Source organism: Cavia porcellus, unplaced genomic scaffold (genome assembly GCF_034190915.1).
Source record: "Cavia porcellus strain 051 isolate PalLab524CR breed Dunkin Hartley unplaced genomic scaffold, mCavPor4.1 scaffold_41, whole genome shotgun sequence".
In the NCBI taxonomy this organism is placed as follows: domain Eukaryota; kingdom Metazoa; phylum Chordata; class Mammalia; order Rodentia; family Caviidae; genus Cavia; species Cavia porcellus.
Genome location: NW_026947524.1, coordinates 2033244 through 2058348, shown reverse-complemented (window position 1 = coordinate 2058348; position 25105 = coordinate 2033244).

Sequence of the window (25105 nt, the reverse complement as noted above, 5' to 3'; positions counted from 1 at the left end):
CACTAACACTAACCCTAACCCTAACCCTAACAATAACCTCTAAGCCTAATCGTAATCCTAACCCTAATTCTAACTCTAACCTAAACCAAATGCTAACATCTAACCATAACCCTAACACTAACTATAACCCTAACCCTAGGTCTAAACCTAACCGTAACCCTAAATCTAACCCTAAACTCTAACTGTAACACTAATTCTAACCCTTACCCAAACCCTAACCCTAACCCTAACCCTAAACTTAAACCTAAACCAAACCGTAGCCCTAAAACTAAACCATTACCCTAACCGTAATATTATGCCTAACCATAAACCTAACCCTAAATCGAACCCTAACCCTAAACCTAACAATATCGAAACACCTAAACCTAATTCTAACTCTAAAACTAACACTAAACCTAACCCTAACCCTAAACATAATCATAACCCTAACCGTAACCATCACACAAAGCCTAAGCCTAACCCTCTCCCTAAGAGCTAACCCCTAACCCTAACCCTAACCCTAACCCTAACCCTAACCCTAACCCAACCTAACCCCTAACCCTAATGCTAGCACTAATGATAACCCTAATCCTAACACTAAAACTAACCTCTAAAACTAACCCCAGCACTAACCGTAATCCTAACACTAAACCTAACCAGTAAACCTTGTCCTAACAATTACCCAAGCCCTAACGCTTTATCTAACACATAACTGAATGCTAACCTTTCACCATAACCCTAACCCTAACCCTAACCCTAAACCTAACCCTAAACTCTAACCGTAACACTGACCCTAACCCTAACCCTAACACTAACAATAACCTCTAACCCTAACTCTAACCATAACCCTAACCCTAACCGTAACCATAACCCTAACCCTAAATCTAACATTAATCCCTTACCCTAACCCTAACCCTACCACTTAGATTAACCCTAACTCTAACTGTAATACCTAAGCCTACCTGAACTCTAACCCTAGCATAACCCTAACCCTAACATTAACCCTAACCCTAAGACAAACCCTAACCCTAACACATACCTCTAATGCTATCCTTAAACCTAACCCTAAACGTAAAACTAACCCTAACCTCTAACACTAACCCTAATGCTAAACCTATCCCTAACCCTAACACTAAACCTAACACTATACCTAACTTCTAACCCTAACCCTAAAACTAACCCTAAACCTCATCCTAAACCTAACGCTAACCATAACACTAACACTCACACTAACCCTAACCCTAAACGCTAGCCCTAAACATAACCCTAATCCTAACCTTAACCCTAACTCTCACCCAATTGTAATCCTAACCATAACGCTAACCTAATTGTAACCCAAAACTGAAACATAACCCTAAAACTAACCTAACACCTACCATAACCTCTATGCCTAACCCTAACCCTAACCTTCACCCTAAATCTAAAACTAAACCAAACGCTAAACTCTAAACATAACCCTAACCCTAACATGAAAATTAACCCTAAACCAAACTCTAACACTAACCCTAACCCCAAACATAAGCTTTAACACTAACCCTAAAACTTAACCTATCCCTAACATCTAACCCACACCCTAACCATAATCTGAACCCTAAACCTAAGCTTTAACCATAACCCTAAACCAAATCTAACGCTAACCGCTATCCGTAACTCTAACCCTGACCCTAACCCTATACTCAAACGGTAACACTAACCCTAACCCTAAAACTATCTCTAAGATCTAACCCTATCTGAAACCGTAACCCTAAACTTATCATAACTCTAACCCTCACCATAACCCGAAGCCTAACTGTAACCCTAACTGTTACACTAACCCTAGAGGTAACACTATACCTAACCCAAAACATAACCTTAAACCTAACCCTAACCCTACCCCAACCCTAACCCTATCCCAAATATGTAACCCCTGAGCCTAACCCTAAACCTAAACATAACCCTAAACATAACCCTAAGCCTAACCTTAAACCTAATCATAACCCTAACCCTAACAGTAATCCGAAGCCTAACCGTAACTCTAACACTGACGCTAACCCTAACACTAACCATAAATCCTAACCCTAAACTTAACACTAACCCTAACTGTAACCCTAAACCTAACCCAAACCCTAACCCTAAATTCTAACCCTAACCCTAACCCTAAACATAAACTTAACACTAACCATAACCCTAACCCTAACCATAACATCTAATGCTTACCATAACACTAACACTAACCATAACCCTAACCCTAGCTTAACCCTAAACCTAACCCTAATGCTAACACTAACCATAACCCTTACCTCTAAACATAACTCTAACCATAACTTTAACCGTAACCAAAAGCCTGACCGTAATCCTATCACTAAACCTAACCCTAACCCTAATCCTAACCCGAACCCTAAACGTAAACCTAAATCTAACTCTAAACCTAACCCTAACCTTAATATTAACACTAACACTAAACCTAACCATAACACTAACCTCTAACCTGAACCCTAACCCTAACATGAAACCTACCCATAAACCTAAACTTTGACCCTAACCATAACCTCTAACTCTAACCCTAAGTTTCACACTAACTGTAAGACAAACCGTAACCATAAACTCTAACTGTAACACTAACCCAAATCCTAACCTTAATCTTACCCCTAACATCTAACCCTAACCCTAACTCTAACCCTAACCATAACCCTAACACTAAACCAACTCTTAACCCTAACACTAACCCTAATCCTAAACCTAAACCTAACCCTAAATGTAAACCTAACCCTAAAACTAACCCTAAAACCTAACCGTAAACTTAGTATTATTCCTAAACCTAAAGCAACCGTAAACCTAAACCTTACCCTAAACCTAACCATAACCCTAAACCTAACACTATCCCTAGTCCTAACACCTAACTCCAACCCAAACCCTAAACCAAACCCTAAAACTAACACTAAACTTAAACCTAACCCTAATCCTAAGTCTAACCCTAAACTTAATTGTAACCCTAATGCTAACTGTAATCCGAAGCCTAAACTGAACCCTCTTTCTAACAACTAACCCCTAAACCAAAAACTATCCCTAACCCTAAAGGTAACTGTAATCGTAACCCTAACCCTACCACTAACCCTAACATCTAATTGTAACACTAACACTAACCCTAACCCTAACCTAACCATAACCATAACCCTAAACCTAACATTAATCCCTAACCCTAACCCTAACTATACCCCTTAAACTAAACCTAAACCTGACTGTAATACCTAATCTTAACCACAACCGTATCCATAGCATAACCCTAGCCTTCACTCTAACCGTAACCCTAACCATAACCATAACCATAACCATAACCATAACCCTAACCCTAACCCAAACCTCTAACCCTAACCCAAAGACTAACCCTAACACGAACACTAACCCTAACCCTAACATTAAACCTAACCATAAACACTAAGCCTAACCCTAACCCTAAACCTAACCCCAAACTCTAAACTTAACGTTACCTCTAAACATAACCCTAACCCTAATCCTAACCCTAACCCTAACCCTAAGAATAAAGCCTAAACCTAACCCTAACACTAACACTAACTGTAACCCTAAACCTAACTGTAAACCTCACACTAACCCTAACTGTAACCCTAACACTAACCCTAAACCTACTCCTAAACCAAAGCTTTAACCCTAACCCTAAACTTAACCATAAACTGAAAGCCTAACCCTAACCCTAAACTAACCTTAACATTAACCCTAACTTACACTATAAGCCTAACCCTAACATTATCCCTAACCTTAACCCTAACCCGAACCCTAACACTGTCATGAACACCTAACCCCTAACCCTAACCCTAAATCTAACCCTAAAATTAAACCTAACCCTAACTCTAACCATAAACCTAAGTTTTAAAACTAACCTAAGCCTAACCTTCTAAGGTATAACTAACCTATAACTTCTAAGACTAACCCTAACACTAACCATAAACACAAACTCTAACCCTAAACCTAACGCTAACCTCTAACCCTAACCCTAACCTTAACCCTAACTCTAACACTAACCCAAACACTAAACCAACTTCTAACCCTAACATTAACCCTAAACCTAAACCTAAACCTAACCCTAATCCTAACCCTTACCCTAAACCTAACCCTAAAACCGAACCATAAACCTAACACTATTACTAAATCTAAACCTAACAGTAAACAAAACTCTTCACTTAAACCTTATGGTAATCCTAACCCTAACCCTAACCCTATTCCTAACACCTAACCCCACTCCAAAAGCTAAACCTAACTCTAAACCTAACACTAAACCTAAACCTAACCCTAATCTTAAGTCTAACCCTAAACTTAATTGTAACCCTAACGCTAACTGTAACCCGAAGCCTAATCTTAACCCTCTCCCTAACAACTAACCCCTCACCCTATACCTAACCCTAAACCTAAACCTAACCATAACCATAACCGTAACCATACCACTAACCCTAACACTAAAAATAACCCTAAACCTAACCATAGCCCTAAATTCTAAGCCTAAAACTAGCATTAACCCTAACCTTAACCCTAGCCATAAACCTAACACAAAACCGAACATTAATTGCTAACCCTAACCCTAACCCTATCCATTAAACTAACACTAACACTGACCATAATACGTAACCCTAACCCTAGCGCTAAACCTACCATAACCCTAAACGTAACCCTAACCCTAACCCATACCTCTAACACTAAATCTAACCCTAACCCTAAAAATAAAGCTAACCCTAAACCTAACCATAACTATAACCCTAACCCTAACCCTAACGCTAACCCATAACTCTAACCCTAAATCTAAACCTAACCCTTACCTTAACCCTAAACCTAACTCTAAACCTAAAACTAACCTATAACCCTAACTCTAACCATAACCAAAACCAAACACTAACAGTAAAACAAACTTCTAAACCTAACCTTAATCCTACCTTTTAACTTTAACCCTAACCATAACCCTAAACCTAACCCTAAACTAAGGGTAACCTCTAACCATAACCCTAACACTAACCCTAACATTAATGCAAACACGTAACACCTAACCCTAACCCCAAACCTAATCCTAAAACTAACTCTAAATTCTAATACTAACACTAACAGTAACCCTAACACTAACCCTAACCGTAAACCTACCCCTAACACTAACTCTAAACCTAACCCTAACCCTAACACTAACCCTAAACCTAACATGAACAATGACCTCTAAACTTAACCATAGCACTAACTGTGATACTAACCCTAAACTTAACCACTAGCCCTAACCCTAACTCTAACACTATCCCTAAACCTAACCCTAACCCTAAACCTAACACTAACCCTAACACTATCCCTAACACCTAACCCCTAACCTTAACCCTAACTCTAAAACTAACACTAAATCTAACCCTAACCCTAACCCTAAATTTAACCCTAAACCTAATCATAACCGTAACCCTAACCCTAACCCAAAGCCTAGGCCTAACCCTTTTTTAACACCTAACCTCTAACCCTAACCCTAATTATAACCCTAACCCTAAACTTAACCCTAACCATAACCTTAACCCTAACACTAACCCTAAACCCTAACTCTAAACTTAACACTATCCCTAACAGTAACCCTAACTGTAAACCTAACCGTAACCCTATACCTATCCCTAACACCTAACGCTAACCCTAACGCTAAATCTAACCCTAAAAACTAACAATAAAACTAACGCTAACACTAACACTAACCCTAAGTCTTACCCTAAATCTAATCGTAACCCTAACCCAACCTGTAATCTGAAGCCTAAGCTTAACCCTCTACCTAACCTGTGACCCCTGACCCTAATCCTAACTGTAACCATAACCCTAACACTACCACTATCACTAACTTCTACTTCTGGCCCTAATTCTAACCTAACCATAACCATAACCCTAAACCTAACATTAATCCCTTACCCTAACCCTAACTCTACGCCCTAAACTAACCCGAAGCCTGACTGTAATACTTAAACCTAGCCCTAACCAAGTCACTACCAACTGACACCTAACCCTAACGCAAACCCTACCTCTAAATTTAACCCTAAATTTAAACCTATCCATAACCCTAACAATAACCCTAAGCCTAAACCTAATTGTAACCCACAAACTAAACGTAACCGGAAGCCTAACACTAACCCTCTCCCTAACACCTAACCCCTAACCCTAAACCTAGCCCTAACCCTAAACTTAAACGTAACCCTAACCCTAATCCTACCTCAACCATAAATTTTAATCCTAAACCTAACCCTAACACTAACCCTAGCACTAACACTATTCCTAACCCTAAACCCAACACTAAACCGAACACTATCCCGAACCCTGAACTTTACCCTAAACCTAAAAGTAACCCTAACCCTAACCCTAATGCTAACTCTATCCCTAATACCTTACCCCTACCCTTAACCCTAACACTAACCCGAAAGCCAACCATAACCCACTTCCTAAAACTTAACATTTAACCCTAAACCTAAACCTAACCCTAACCGTAAGCATAACCCTAAACCTAAACCTAACTCTAAACCTAAATTTTAATCCTAAGCCTAAAAATAACCCTAATCCTAAATGAAACCCTACACATAAATTTAACCCTAAACCTAACCGTAACCATAACACTAAAACTGAACCTAACCCTAACCCTAAATTCTAAACCTAAACCTAAAACTAACCCTAACCCTAACCATAACCATAAACGTAACTCTAAACCTAAGATTAATCCCTAAGCCTAACCCTAACCCTACCCCTTAAACAAACCCTAACACTGACAGTAATACCTAACCCGAACACTAACCCTTAACCTACCATAACACTATCCCTATTCCTAACCCTACCCCTAAACATAACCCTAACCCTTACTTCTAACCCTACCTTAACCCTGACCCTAACCATAACCCTAACCTTAACCCTAAGCTCTAACACGAACCCTAATCCTAAAACTATCCTAAAACTAACCCTAAACCTAATACTAAATGTAATTTCTAACCCTAACACTAAACCTAACCATAAAACTCAATACAACACTAACCCTAACCCTAACCCTAATCCTAACCCAAAGCCATTCCATAACACTATCCCTAAGCCTAACCCTAACCATAACCCTAATGCTAACCCTAAACCCTAACCCTAAACCTAACCCAAAAGCTAAACCTAAACCTAGCCCGAAAACTAACCCTAACCGTAACCCTAACACTAACATTAACCCTAACCCCAAATTCTAATCCTAAACCCAATTTTAACACTAACCCTAACCATAAAGCTAACCCTAACCCTAAACTCTAACTCTAAACCTGACCCTAACACTCACACTAACCCTTAACCTAACTCTAAAATCTAACCCTAACACTAACATTAACCCTAACCGTATAATAACCATTAATCTAACCCTAAACCTAGCATTAATCCGTAACCCTAACCCTATCCCTACCAGTTAAACTAACCCTAACACTGACCATAATATGTAATCCTAACCCTAAACTTAAACCTACCATAACACTAATCCTAACCCTAAACTTACCCCTACACCTGACCCTAAACCATCATCTAACCCTAAACCTAACCATAACCCTAACCCTAACCATAACCATAACCCTAATCCTAACCCTAACCCTAACCCTAACCCTAACCCTAACCCATAAATCTAACCCTAAGCCTAACCCTAACCTTAACACTAATCCTAACACTAAACCTAACACTAACCTCTAACCCTAGCCCTAACCTTAACCCTAACCCTAAACCTCAACCTAACCCTAACCCTTACACTAAATCTAAACCTAATCCTAACCCTAACCCTAACAACTGCCCGAAACCTAATGCTAAACCTCAACCAAACCCTAACCCTAATCGTAATATTAAACCTAACCATAACCCTAAAGCCTAACACTAACTCTAACCATAAAACTAACTGTAAACCTAACCCTTAACCTAAAACTTACAGAAAACTGTACCCCTAAACCTAACACTGACCCTAACCCTAAATCTAAACTTAACACTAACCCTAACATTAACCCTAAGCCTATACCTAACCATAACCCTAAACCTAATCATAACCTGAAGCCTAACACTAACACTGTACCTAACAACTAACCACAAACGCTAACCCTAAACCTATCCCTAAACCTAACCCTAATTCTAACCCTAACCCTAAATCTTACCATAACCCTAACCTAATCCTAAACTTAACCTAACCGTAACCCTAACCCTAAGTTTAATCCTAAACCTAACGATAACCCTAAGCCTAACCTTAACCCTGACGCTAACCCTAAACTCGAACCCTAAACCTAACCCTATTCCTAACACTAACCCTAAACCTAACCCTATCCCTAAACTCTAAACCTAAGCCTAATGCTAATCCGAAACCTAACCCTAACTCTAAACCTAACTGTAACCCTAACCTTAATCCTAAACCTCAACCTAAACCTAACCCTAACAATAACCCTAGCCCTAAACCCTAACACTAACCATAACCCTAACTCTAACACTATCCCTACCCTCAAACCTACCACTAAACCTAACACTATACCTAACCCTAAACCTAAACCTATACCTAACCCTAACCCTAACAATAACACTAACGCTAACTCTATCCCTAACACCTAACACCTAACCCTAAACCTAATCTTAAATCAAACCCTAACCATAAACCTAAACCTAAACCTAAACCTAATGGTAACACTAAACCTAACCGTAACCATAAGCATAACTATAACCATCTCCCTAACACCTATCCTGTAACCCTAACACTAAACCTAACCTTAACCCTAACCGTAACCGTAACCCTAAACCTAACCATAAACATAACCCTAAAACTTAACCTAACCCTAACCCTATACTCTAATCTTAAACCTAACACTAAACCTATCTTCTAACCCTAACCCTAACCATAAACCTCAACCTAACCCTAAACATAACCCTAACCATAAACCTAACCGTAACCCAAAGCCTAACTGTAACCCTATCCCTAAACCTAACCTGACCCTAATCCTAACACTAATCCTAACCCTAACCCTAAACCTAACCCTAACCCTAACTCTAAACCTAACCCTAACCCTAACATTAACAATAACTCTAAACCTAACACTAACACTAACCTCTAAACCTAAAGCTAACTCTAACCATAACCCTAACCCTAAATATAACCTTTAACAGTAAACCTAACCATAACCTCTAAGTCTAACCCTAAGCATAACCCTAACACCAATCTCTAACTCAAAACTTAACGCTAACCTCTACCCATAAGCCTAAACCTGATCCTAAAACTAAACCTAACCCTAACCCTAACTCTAATCCATAACCCTAAAGCCTAACACTAACTATAACCCTAAAACTAACTGTGAACCTAACCCTAATCCTAAACCTAACCATATCGCTAACACCTAACCCCTAACACTAAGTCTAAACCTAACCCTAAACCTAACCGTAAACCTAACTCTGACCCCAATACTAACCCTAACCCTACGCCTAACACTGAACCTAATCGTAAAACTAACACTAACCATAACACAGAGCCTAACCATAAAACTCTCCCTAACAACTAACCAACCCTAACCCAAACACTAACCCTAACCCTAACTGTAATAATAACCCTAACCATGCACCTAACCCTAACTTCTAATCCTAAACCTATCGTTAACCCTAAACTCTAACACTAACCCTAGCACTAAACAAAGCTAAACTCTAAACATAACCCTAACCCGAACCCTACCCCCTAAACTAACACTAACCGTGACAGTAATACCTAGCTCTAACCCTAACACTAAACCTACCATAACCCTAACCCTAACTCTAACCATAACCCTAAAACTAAACTTAACTGATACCTCTTACCCTATGCCTAACCCTAACACTAACACTAAACCTAACACTAACCCTTAACTTAACCTCTAATCCTAACCCTAACCCTAACAATAACATATCCCTAACCTGAACTGTAAACCTAACACTAAACTTAATTTCTAACCCTAAACCTAAACCTCAACCTAACCCTAATCCTAACCATAACCCTAACCCTAATGCTAACCATAACCCAAAGCCTAACCGTAACCATATGCCTAAGCCTAACACTAACCCTAATCCTAAACCTACCCCTAAACCTAACACTAACCAATACATATAACCCTAACCTTAACCGTAACCCTAATCCTAACCCTAAACTTAACCTCTAACCCTAAGCCTAACAATAACCCTAACCTAAATTTAACCCTAACCCTAACCATAACCCTAAGCCTAAAACTAAACCTAACTCTAAACATAAACCTAACCCTAACACTAACCCTAACCCTATCCCATACCTCTAACCCTAACCTTAACACTGAACATAAACTTAACCTTAAAACCTAACCCTAACCCTAAACGTAACCCTAACCCAAACCCTAAAACTAAACATAAATCTAACGCAAACGCTAACCCTAACTCTAACACTAACTCTAACCTAATCATAACCCTAACACTAAATGTAACCTGAAGCCTAACCCTAACCCTATCCCTAACACCTAACCCCTAAATGTAACCCTAAACCTAACCCTAATCCTAATCCAAGCCCTAACCCTAACCCTAATCTTAACTCTAACACTAACGCAAACCTAACCATAATCCTAAACCCTAACTGTAACCCTAACACTAACCCTAACTTTAACCCTAACCACAAACCTAACCCTAAACCAAACAGTAATCCCTAATCCTAACCCTAAACCTATGTGTTAAACTAACTCTAACACTGACCGTAATACGTAACCTTAACTGTAACCCTAAACCTACAATAACACTAAAACTAACCTGAACCCTACCCCTAAACCTAACCCTAATCCATACCTCTAACGCTAACCATAAACCTAACAGCAACCCACACCCTAACCCTAACCATAACCATAACCCTAGCCCTAACCCTAACACTAACCCTAACCCTAACCCTAACCCTAACCCTAACCCTAACCCATATCTCTAACCCTAAACCTAAACCTAAACTTAACCCTAACACTAAACTTTTCCCTAATACCTAACCCCTAACCCTAACCCTAACAATAATCCTAACACTAACCCTAACTCTACCCTTAACCCTAAACCTAAGTTTTAACCCTAAACCTAACACTAACCTTAACCATAACCTCTAAGCCTAACCCTAACGATAAACCTAAAACCAAACTCTAACCCTAAACCTAACGCTAACCTCTAACCATAACACAAACCCTAACCTTAACCCTAACACTAAACCTAAACCTAACACTAAACTCTTTCCATAACACTAACCCTAACCCTACCCGTAACCCTAATTGTAACCCTAAGCCTAACACTAACACCTAACCCTAATCCTAACTCTAACTGTAACCCTAACCCTAACACTAACACTAAACCAACTTCTAACACTAAAACTAACCCTAACTCTAAACCTAAACCTAACCATAACCATAACCCTAAGCCTAAACCTAACTCTAAACCCTAACCCTAAACCCAACACGATTCCTAAACCTAGCCTTAACCGGAAACCTAACCCTTACACTAAACCTAACAGTAACCATAACCCTAACGCTAAACCTAACCATAAACCTAACCCTAAAACTAACACTAAACCTAACCCTGAAACTAACCCTAAGCCTAACCCTAAACCGAATTGTAACCCTAACAATAACCGTAACCCAAAGCCTAATTTTAATCCTCTCCCTAACACCTAATTCCTAACCCTAATATTAACACTAACCCTAACACTCAGGGAAACCATAAACCCAACCTTACCCCTAAACCTAACTTCTAATCCTAACCCTAAACCTAACCTTAACTGTAACCATAACCATAACCCTAAATCTAACATCAATCCCTAACCCTACAACATACACTAAGCCTAAACCTGACTGTAATACCGAAGCCTAACCCTAACCTCAGCAAACCCTATACCTAACCCTAACCATAACCCTAACCCATACCTCTAACCCTAACACTAACACTAAAAATCCTAAGCCTAAACCTAACCCAAAACCTAAGCTTTAACAATAACCCTAACACAAAGCCTAACCATAAAATCTAAGCCAAATCCTAACTCTATCCCTAACACCAAACTCTAACACTAAACCTAATGCTAAACTCTAACTATAAACCTAACACTAATCCAAACCTTAAATCTTAACCCTAACACTAAAACTAACTGTAACCCTAAAACTAACTGTAAACCTAACCTTAACCGTAACCGTAACCCTAACCCTAATCCTAACCATAACCTTAAGCCTATCCCTTACACTTAACCCCTAACCCTAACACTAAACATAAACCTAAAACTAACCATAAAACTAACCCTAACCCTAACCCTAAAACTAAATCGAATCGTAAACCTAACACTAACCGTAAACTGAAGCATAACCCTAAGCCACTCCCTAACACCTAACCCCTAACCCTAACACTAACCCTAACCCTAACGGTAACCATAACCCTAACCCTACCCTAACCCTAACCTACCCTAACCCTACCCTACCCTAACCCTACCCTAACCCTAACCCTAACAATAACTCCTAATCCTAACATTAACCCTAATCTTAAACATAACCCTAACCCTAAACTCTAACCATAAACCTAAACCTAACATTAACCCTAACCCTCACCGTAGCACAAAACCTAAACCTTAACCTTAACACTAACCCTCACACTAACAATATTTAACTCTTACCCTAACCCTATCCGTAACCTTAAACTTGATGCTAACCCTAAACTTAACCTCTAAACCTAACCCTAATACTACCCTATCCCTAACTTAACCCTAAAACTAACACAAAAACTAACTTCTAACCATAACCTTAACCCTAACCCTAAACCCCAACCCAACCCTAACCCTAACCATAACCCTAACCCGAAATCTAAGCATAAACCAAAGCCTAACCGTAACCCTATCCCTAAAGCTAAAACTAAAACTAATCCTAAACCTAACCCTAACACTAATCCTAACCCTAAACCGAAACCTAACCCCAACCTAACCTCTAAACCTAACGCTAACCATAACATTAACCCTAACCCTAAACCTAAGTTTTAACCCTAACCCTAGCACTAACTCTAACCATAACCTCTAAGCCTAACCCTAACACTAATGCTAATCCTAAACTCTAACACTGAACTTAACTCTAACTTCTAACCATAACCCTAACCAGAATCCTAACCCAAACCCTAACTTTAACCCTAATCCTAAGCATAATCCTAACCCTATCCGTAACCATAAACCTAATCATAAACCTAACACTAATCCTATCCTTAACACCTAACCCATAACCCTAACCATAAACCTAACCCTGAAACTAACAGTAAACCTAACCCTAACTCTTTCCCTAGCAGTAATCCTAAACCTAATTGTAACCCTAACACTAACCGTAACCCAAAGCCTAACACTAACATCTCCCTAACACCTAACACTAAAATTAACCGTAACACTAACCCTAAATCTAACACTAACCATAACAATAACTGTACCCCTAACCCTAAATTCTAATGCTAACCCTAACACTAAACCTGACCATAACCCTAAACCTCACCCTAACCCTAAACTCTAACCCTAAACCTAAATCTAACCCTAATCTTACTTTAAGCATGACCGTAATACTTAACCATAAACCTAACCCTAACCCTGACCCTACCCCTACCATAAGCCTAACCCATACTTCTAACCATAAACCTAACCCTAACTCAAACCCTAAACCTAACCCTAACACTAAACCTAACAGTAACCACTAACCCTAAACCTAACCCTAACATTAACACTAAACCTAACTTCTAACCCTAACTCTAACCCTAAAACTAAACCTCTACCTAAACCTAATGCTTAACCTAACCCTAACCTTAAACCTAACCCTAAAACTAACCATTAACCTAACACTTAACCTAACACTTACCCTAAACAGTACCCTAAACATAACCCTAACCATAACCCTAACCCTATACCTTACTGTAAACTTAAGCCTAAACCAATTCAGAACCCTAAACCTAACCATAAACCAAAGCCTAGCCATAACACTCTCCCTAAAACCTAACTCCAAACGCTAGCCCTAAACCTGGCCTTAAGCCTAGCCCTAACCCTGAACCTAACCCTAAACCTAACACTAACACTAACCCTAAACCTCAACCTAAACCTAAACCTAACAATAACCCTAACCCTAACCCTAACCCTTACACTAATCCTAACTCTAAACCTAAAGCTAACACTATTCTTAACCCTAAACCTAACCGTAAACCTAAACCTTACACTAAACCTAAACCTAACCTTAACCCTAAACCTATACCAAACACCAAACCCCAAACCTAACCCTAAACCTAACCCAAAAACTAACACTAAACCTAACCCTAACCCTAATGATAACTTCTAAACCTAACCCTAACCTGAATCCTAACCCTAACCTTAAACATAACCATAACCTTAAACCTAACATCTAACCCTAACCATAACCCTAACTCTAACTCTAAAGCTATCCTTAACACTAAACCAACTTCTAACCCTGACACTAAAAATATCCCTAAACCCTAACACTAACCCTAACGCTAAACCTAACCCTAAACCCTAACCGTAAACCTAACACTATTCCTAAACCTAAACCTCACCATAAACCTAACCCTAACCCTAACCCTAACCCTAACACTAACCCTAAACCTATCCCTATCACTAAGACCTAACCACAACCCTAACCCTAAAAATAACACTAAACCTAACCCTAACACTAACCCTAACCCTCAGCCTAACACTAAACCTAATCCTAATCTTAATGCTAAGTGCAACACGAAGCCTAATCTTAACCCTCTCCCTAACAGGTAACACCTAACCCTAACCCTAAAACTAAGCTAATCCTAACTGTAACCATAAATCTAACCCTACCCATAACCCTAACTTCTAATACTAAATCTAAAAATAACCATAAACGAAACCATAACCATAATCATAACCCTAACCCTAACATTAATTCCTAACCCTAAGCCTAACCTTAACCTTACCCCTTAAACTAACCCTAAACCTGACTGTAATACCTAAGCAAAACCCTAGCCCTAATCCTAACCTCACCATAACCTTAACCCTAACCCAACCCTAACTCTAACCCTAAGGCAACCCTAACTCTAACCCTAACCCAACCCTAACCCTAACCATAACCCTAACCCATACCTCTAACCCTAACCCTAACACGAACCTTATCACTAACCCTAATCCTAACCCTAACACTAACCCTAACCCAAACCTAAGCTTAAACGCTAAACCTAACACTACCCCTAACAATAAAATCAAAGCCTAACCCTAACCCTAACATCAAACTCTAACACTAAACCTAACACTAACCTCTAACCATAAAACTAACCCTAATCCTAACCCTAACTCTAACCCTAACCCTAACTCTAAAACTAACCATAACCCAAAACCTAACCGTCAACCTAACCTTTATCATAACCATAACCCTGTCCCTAACGATAGCCCTAATCCTATCCCTAACACTTAACACCGAATCCTAACACTAATCTTAACCCTAAAACTAATCGTAAACCTAACCGTAACTCTAACCCTAACACTTAATCTAAGCCTAAGACTAATCCTATCCCTAGCACTTAACCGGTACACCTAAACCTAAAACTAATCCTAAAATTAACCGTAAACCTAACCCTAACCCTAACTCTAAACCTAACCCTAATCCTAACCCTAAGCCTAATCTTTACCCTAAACCTAATCGTAGCCCTATAACTAAATGTAAGCTGAAGGCTAACCCTAACCCTCTCCCTAACAACTAATCCCAAACCCTAACTCTCACCCTAACACTAATCCCTAACCCTAACCCTAATCCTAACCCTAACCGTAAAACTAACCCTAACACTAACCCGAACACTAACCTTAACACTAAACCTATCCCTTACACCTAACACCTAACCCTAACCCTAAACCTAACCCTGAAACTAACCATAAACCTAACCCTAACACTAACCCTAAACTGAACGGTAACCTTAACACTAACCGTAACGCGAAGCCTAACCGTAACCCTCTCCCTAAAACCTAACACCTAACCCTAACCCTAACACTAACCCTAACCCAAACAGTAACCATATCCCTAACCCTACCCCTAACCCTAAATTCTAAACCAAACCCTAACCTTAACCCTAACACTCACCACCCTAACCCAAAACCTAACCTTAATCCCAAACCCTAACACTAACACTAAAACAAACCCTAACCTGACAGTAATACCTAACCGTAACCGTAACCCTAATCGTAACACTAACATAAGCCCAACACATACCTCTTACCATAAACCTAATGCTAACTCACACCCTAAAACTAACCCTAACCCAAAACCAAACACTAACCTCTAACCCTAACCCTAACCCTAAACCTAACCCTAACACTAACACTAAACCTAACTTCTAAACCTAACCCTAACCCTAAACCTAACCCTAACACTAACACTAAACCTAACTTCTAACCCCAAACCTAAACATAAACCTAAACCTCAACTATCCCTAACCCTTAACCTAACCCTAACCCAACCCTAACACTAACCCTAACCCTAACCCTAACCCTAAAACTAACTGAAAACCTAACACTGAACCTAACCCTTACCCTAAACAGTTCCCCTAAACCTAACACTAACCATTACCCTAACCCTAAACCTAAACCTAATCCTACACCTAACAGAAACATTAAGCCTAAACCTAACCATAAAACTAAACGTAACGATAACACAAAGCCTAACCCTTAATCCTCTCTCTAACAGCTAACCCCTAATGCTAGCCCTAAAGCTAGACCTAACCCTAACCATAACAGTAACCCTAAACCTAACACTAACACTAACCCTAAACCTAAATTATAATCATAAACCAAACCTTAACCCTAACACTAACCTTAAAGATAAACCTAATATCTAACCTTAAACCTAGCACTAATCCTAACACTAACACTAACCCTAACGCTAATACTAACAGTGAACCTTAACCCTAACTCTAACTCTAACCTCTAAGCCTAACCCTAAACCCAACCATAACACTAGCCCTAAAACTAACCCTAACCTAAACAGTAAACTTAACCAAATACTATCTGTAACACTAAAACTAACCGTAAACCTCACCCTAACCCTTACCCTAACCCTAACCCTAACACTATCACTAACACCTATCCCCTAAAAGTAACCCTAAACCAAACACTAAAACTAACGCTAAACTTAACCCTAAACCTAAGCCTAATCATAACCTAACAAAAACCATAACCCGAAGCATAACTCAAACCCTTTACCTAAAACTTAACCCCTAATCCTAACCCTAATACTAACCCTAACACTAACCCTAAGCCTAACCCTAACCCTCATCCTAAACCTAAGTTTTAACCCCAACACTAACCCTAACCTTAACCATAACCTCTAAGCCTAAACCTAACCCTAACCCTAAACCCAAACACTAACCCTAAACGTAACGCTAACCTCAAACCAAAACCCTAACCCTAACCTTAATCCTAACATCTAACTGTAAAACTAACACTAACCCTAACACTAACTCTAACCCTAACATCTAACCTTAACCCTAACTCTAACTCTCAGCTATGCTGTAACCCTAAAATTTAAACCACTTCTAACCCAAATGGTAAACCTAACCCTAAACCTAAAACTAACCCTAACCATAATGCTAACTAACCCTAAACCTAACCCTAACCCTACCATAACCCTAACCCTAACCCTAAACCTCACCCTAAACCTAACCATAACCGTAACCCATACCTCTAACCAGAACCCTAACACTAACCCTAACACTAACCCTAATCCTAACCCTAACCCGATCCTAACCCAAAACCTAAGCTTTAACTCTAACCCTAACACTAAAACTAACCATAAACTCTAAGCCTAACCCTAACCATAACCCTAAGAGCAAACTCTAAGACTAAACCTTACAATAAACTCTAACCATAAACATAACACTAACCCTACCCCAAACCCTAACCCTAACCCTAACCTGAAAGCCTAAACCTAAGCCTAAAACTAACAGTAACCCTAAACATAACCGTAAACCTAACCCTAACCCTAACACTAACCCGAACCCTAACCCTAACTCTAACCCTAAAACTAACCATAACACTAATCCTATTCCTAACACTCAACCCATAACACTAACCATAAAACTACGAGTAAACCTAACCCTAACCTTAACCCTAACCCTAACACTAAGCCTAACCCTAATTCTATCTCTAACACTTAAACCCTAAACTTAACCCTAAATGTAACTGTAAAATTAATGGTAAACCTAACCCTAACACTAATCCTTACCCTAAACCTAACCCTAAACCTAACCCTAAACCTAATGGTACCCCTAACATTAACCATAACCCAAAGCCTAACCCTAACCCTCTCCCTAATACCTAACCCCGAAACCTAACCCTAACACTAACCCTAACCCTAAACCTAACACTAACCCTAAATTCTAACCCTAAACCTAACCCTAACAATAACCCAAATCCTAAGCCTAAACCTAACCCTAAACCTAATCGTAACCCCAAAACAAACTGTAACCTGAAGCCTAACGCTAAACCTCACCCTAACACCTAACCACTAACACTAAACCTAACACTAACCCTAACCCTAACCGTAATCATAACCCTAACTCTACCTCTAACACTAAATTCTAATCCTAACACTAACCCTAATGCTACACATAACACTCACCCTAAACTCTAACCCTAACACTAACCATAACTCTAACACTAACCTTTAACTGTAACCCTAACCCTCACTGGAACACTAACCCTAACCTCTAACCATAACCTTAACCTCTAACCCTAACCCTAAACCTAACACTAACCTATCCCTTAACCTAAACCTAAAATTAACACTAAACCTAACTTCTAACCATAAACCTAACCCTAACCCTAACCTTACCATAAGCCTAAGTCTAATCCTAACCCTAAACATAATTCTAACCGTAAATTATAACGCAAAATGTAACCCTAACCCTAACACTAACCCTAACCCTAACCCTAAACTCTAAACCTAAACCTAAACCTAACCCTAACCCTCACCATAACCCTAACCCAAAACCTAACCTTAATCACTAACCCTAACCCTAACCCTAACCCTAAAACTAACCCTAACCCTGACCATAATATCTAACCCTAACCTTAAAACTAACCCTAAATTCTAATCATAAAGCTAAACTTAACCATAACTCTTACCCGAAACCTAACCCTAAACCTAATATCTAACCCTAAAACAAACCATAACCCTAACACTAACCCTAACCCTAAACCTAAACCTAAACTCTCACCTAACCCTAACCCTGACCCAAAACCTAACCCTAATGTTAACCCTAACCCTATCCCTAACCCTAACCCTAAACCTAAAACACAACCTAACCCTAACTCTAAAAATAACCCTAAACCTAAACCCTAACCCTAATCCTAACCAGAACCCAATCCCTAACTCTAACATTCACCCTAAACCTATCCTTAACTTCTAACCTAACCCTAACCCTAACACTAACCTATCAATAACACTAACCCTAAACCTAAAAATAAACCTAATTTTAACCCTAACCCTAACCCTAACCCTAAACCTAAACCTCAACCTAACCCTAACCCTAAGCATAACCATAACCCTAACCCTAACTCTAACCATAACCCAAAGCCTAACCGTAACCCTATCCATAACCCTAACCCTTAACCTGAAACTAACCCTAAAGCTAAACCTAACTCTAACCCTAACACTAACCCTAACCTAACCCTAACACTAACCTCTAAACCCTAACCATAACCATAACCCTAAACGTAAACCTAAGCTTTAACCCTAATAATAACACTAACCGTAACCAACACCTCTAAGCCTAACCATAACCCTAACGCTAACCACAAACTCTAGCAATAAAATTAATGCTAACCTCTAAACACAACTCTAACACTAATCCTCACCCTAACCTTAAACCTAACCCAAACCCTATACCTAAGCATAACCATAACATTATCCGTAACCCTAAACCTAACCATAAACCTAAACCTAACATTAACCCTAACCCTAACCCTAAAACTAACTTTAACCCTTTCCCTAACACCTAACCCCTAAACCTAACCCTAAACCTAACCATGAAACTAACCGTGAATCGAACCCTAACCCTAACACTCACCCTAACTCTAACCCTTCCCTAAACCTAATCGTAACACTAACACAAACTGTAACCCGAAGGCTAACCATAGCCCTCTCCCTAACACCTAATGCATAACCCTAACCCCAACACTAACTCTAACACTACCAGCAATCATAACCTACCCCTACCCCTAACCCTAACTTCTAATCCTAACCCTAATCCTAACTCTAACTCTAACACTAACACTAAACCTAATTCTAAACCTAAACTCTAACCCTAACCCTAACACTAAAACTAACTTTAACCCTTACTGTAATACCTAACCCTAAGCCGAACCTTACCATAAGCCTGAGCCTAATCCTAACACTAAACCTAATTCTAACACTAAATTCTAACGCTAAACCTAACCCTAACAGTAACACTAACCCTAACACTAAACTCTAACCCTAACACCAAACATAACCCTAACACTTACCACAACCCTAACCCAAAAAATTACCTTAATCCCTAACACTAACCCTAAAACTAACCCTAAAACTAACCCTAAAACTGACCGAAATACCTAAACATAACACTAACCCTAACCCTAAATTCTAATCATAAAACTAACCATAACCCTAACTCTAACCTGAAACCTAACCCTAACCGTAATATCAAACCCTAAACCTAACCCTAACACTAACACTAACCCTAACCCTAAACCTAACCCTAAACACTAACCCGAACCCTAACCCTGACCCAAAACCTAACCCTAACACTAACCCTATCCCTAAACCTAACCCTAAACCTAAACCACAACCTAACCCTAACCCTAAAATTAACCTTAAAACTAAACCCTAACCCTAAGCCTAACCCGAACGCTATCCCTAACCCTAAGCCTAAACCTAACACTATCCCTAACCCAAAGCATAACCCTAACACTAATCCTAACCCTTACCCTTACGCTAACTTTATCCCTAACACCTAACACCTAAACCTAGCCCTAAACCTAACCCTAAACCTAACCATAAAACAAACCCAACCATAACCATAAACCTAATCCTAAACCTAATCATAACCCTAAAACTAACTGTAACACAAAGTCTAACCATAAACATCTCCCTAACAATTAACCCCTAACCCCAACACTAAACCTAACCCTAACCCTAAAACTAACACTAACCTCTAACCCTAAACCTAAACCTAAGCCTAACCAAAACACTAACCCTAAACCTAACTTCTAACCCTAACCCTAAACCTCGACCTAGCCCTAACTCTTAAATTAAACCTAACCCAACCCTAACCCTAAAACTAACCTTAAACCTAACCCTAAACCTAACCCTTACCATAAACAGTACCCCTAAACCTAACACTAACCATTACCCTAACCCTAAACCTCAACCTAAACTTAAACCTAACCATAACCTTAAGCCTAAAACTAATCATATCCCTAAACCTAACCATAACACAAAGCCTAACCCTAACCCTCTCCATAACACCTAACACCTAACCCTAACACTAACACTAACACTTACACTAAACCTAACCCTAAAACTAACCCTAACCCTAAACCTAAACCTAAGTTTTAAGCCTAATCCTTACCTTAACCCTAAACTTAACCCTAACACTAACATTAACCCTAATCCTAAACTCTAACCATAACATTAACGCTAAACCTAACCATAACATCTAACCCTAACCCTAACCCTAACCATAACTCTAACTCTAACCCTAGCCCTAAGACTAAACCAACTTCTAACCCTAACACTAACCCTAAACCTAAACCTAAACTTAGCCCTAACCCTAACTCTAACCCTAAACCTAACACTAACTCTAACACTAACACTAACCCTAACCCTAACCCTAACACTAAATCCTAACCTTAAACCTAACATTATTCCTAACCATAAACCTAAACCGAAAACCTAACACTAACCCTAACGCTATCCCTAACACCTAACCCCAACCCTAAGCCTAAACCTAACCCTAAAACTAACACTAAACCTAACCATAACCCAAACCATAAACATAACTTCTAATCCTAACCCTAACCCTAACCATAACCATAATCCTAAAACTAACATTACTCCCCAAACGTAACCCTAACCCTACCCCTTAAACTAACACTAACACTGACTGTAATACCTAACCCTAACACTAACCCTAACACAAGCATAACCCTAACCCTAACCCTAATCCAAACCCTAACACTAACCCATACCTCTAACAGTAATACTAACCCTAATCCTAACACTAACCATAAAATCTAACACTAACCCTAACCTCAAACCTATCCCTAACCCTAACCCATTCTAACACTAAACCTAACTTCTAACCATTACCATACACATAACCCTAAACCTCAACCTAAACCTACACCTAAACATAACACTAACATTAACACTAAACGCTAACCCTAAACATAACACTATCCTAACCCTAACACTAACCCTAACCCTAACCTAACACTAAACAATTCTAAACCTAACGCTAACCCTAATACTAACACTAACCCTAACACTAACACTAACCACTAAACCTAACCCTAACACTAAACCTCATGACTAACACTAATCCTAACCCTTAATCTATCCCTAATGCTAACCTTAACCCTAACCATAAAACTAAGCTTAAAACCTAACCCTAACCTTAACTCTAAACATAACTTCTAAGCCTAACACTAAACCTAACCCTAACCCCAAACTCTATTACTAAACCTGATAATAAACTCTAACGATAAACCTGACACTAACCCTAACACTAACACTTACCCTAACTTAACCCTAACAATAACACTATCCCTAACCCTGTCCGTAAACCTAACCCTAACCTAACCCAAAGCCTAAAACTATCCTTAACACATAAACCCTAAACCTAACCATAAACCTAACCCTAAAAGTTACCATAAAACTAAGCCTAACATTAAAACAACTTCTAACTCTAACACTAACCCTAACCCTAACACTAAAACTAAGCTTTAACCCTAACCCTAACCCAACACCAAACTCTAACCCTAATCCTAACGCTAATCTCTAACCATAACCCTAAGACTAACACTAACCCTAAACATAAACCTAAACATGCCGCTTAAACTACCCCTAACACTAACCCGAACCCTATCCCCAACACTAAGCCTAACCTCTAACAATAACCCTAACCGTAAACCTATCCCTAATCCTAAACATAAACCTAACATTAAACCTAATTTATAACCCTAACACTAACCTTAACCCTAACCATAAAAAAGTAAACCTAAACCTAACCATACCCCTAACACTAACCCTAAGCCTAACCCTAATCCTATCCCTAACACTTAACACCTAACCCTAACCCTAACACTAAGCCTAACCCTAACCATAACCATAATCATAACACTACCCCTAAGAGTAACTTCTTATCCTAACACTAACCCTAACCCTAAACCTAAACCTAACCCTAAACACTAACCCAAAACCTAACCCAAACACTAAATCAAACTTTTAACTCTAACTCTAACCCTAACCATAACCCTAACTCTAACCTTAACTTTAAACTCTAACCCTAACCCTAACACTAACACTAACCTATCCAAAATCCTATCCCTAAACCTAACACTAAAGCTAACTTCAAACCCTAACCCTAAACCTAACCCTAAACATAAACCTAACCCTAAACCTAACCATAACCCTAACCCTAACTCTAACCATAACCCAAAGCCTAACAGTAACTCTATCCCTAACCCTAAACCTAAAGCTAAAACTAACCCTAACCTTAACTCTAACCCTAAAGCTAAACCTAACTCTAACAATAACCCTAATCTAACCCTAACACTAACCTCTACACTGAACACTAACCCTAACCGTAACCCTAACGCTAAACATAAGCTTTAACCCTAACCCTAACACTAACCCTAACCATAACCTGTAAGCCTAACCGTAACCCTAACACTAAACCAAAACTCTAACACTAAAATTAACACTATCTCTAACCAAAACCCTAACACTAATCCTAACCCTAACCTTAAACCTAGCCTTAACCCTCACCCTAACCCAAAGCATAACTCTAACACTATCTGTAACCTTAAACCTAACCATAAACCTTAACCTAACACTAACCCTAACACTAACCCTAATCCTAACCCTATCCCTAACACCTAACCCCTAACCCTCAACCTTACCCTAACCCTGAAACTAACCATAAAACTAACCCTAACCCTAACCCTAACCCTTAACACTAAACCTAATCGTAACGCTAACACTAACCGTAACCCAAAGCCTAAACATAACCCTCTGCCTAACACATAACCTAACCCTAACCCTAACACTAACCCTAACCATAACCTCTTAGCCTAACCCTAATCCTAACCCTAACCCCAAACTCTAACACTAAACCTAAAGTTAACCTCTAACCCTAACACTGACACAAACCATAAACTCTAACAGTAACATGAACCCTAGCCCTAACCTAAACATCTAACCCTAACCGTAACTCTAAACCTAACCCTAAAAGAACCAACTTCGAACCCTAACACTAAGCCAAACCATAAACCTAAAACTAACCCAAAGCCTAACCATAACCCGAACCCTAAATCCAACTTAAATCCTGACCGTAAAACCTAACCCTAACCCCATCGTAAGCCTAAGCCTGATTCCTAACCCTAAACGAAATTCTAACACTAAATTCTAACGCTAAACCTAATCCTAACCCTAACACTAACACTAACCCTAACCCTAACCCTAAACTATAACCCTAAACCTAACCCAAACCCAAAACCTAACACTAACCCTCACCATAACCCTAACCAAAAAACTAACCTTAACCCCTAACCATAAACCTAAAACCTAACCCATAAACCTAACCCTAACCCGAAAACTAATCCTAACCTGGACGGTAATACTTAACCCTAACCCTAATCCTAACCCTAAATTCTAATCATAAAACTAACCCTAACCCTAACCCTAATATATAACCCTAAACCTAACCCTAACCCTAAAACTAAACCTTTCCCTAAATCTAAACCTAAACCTAAACCTAAACTCTAACCCTAACCCTAACCCTAACCCTAATCCTAACCCTAAACCTCAACTTACCCTAACCCTAACAATAACCCTAACCCTAAGCCTAACCCGAACCC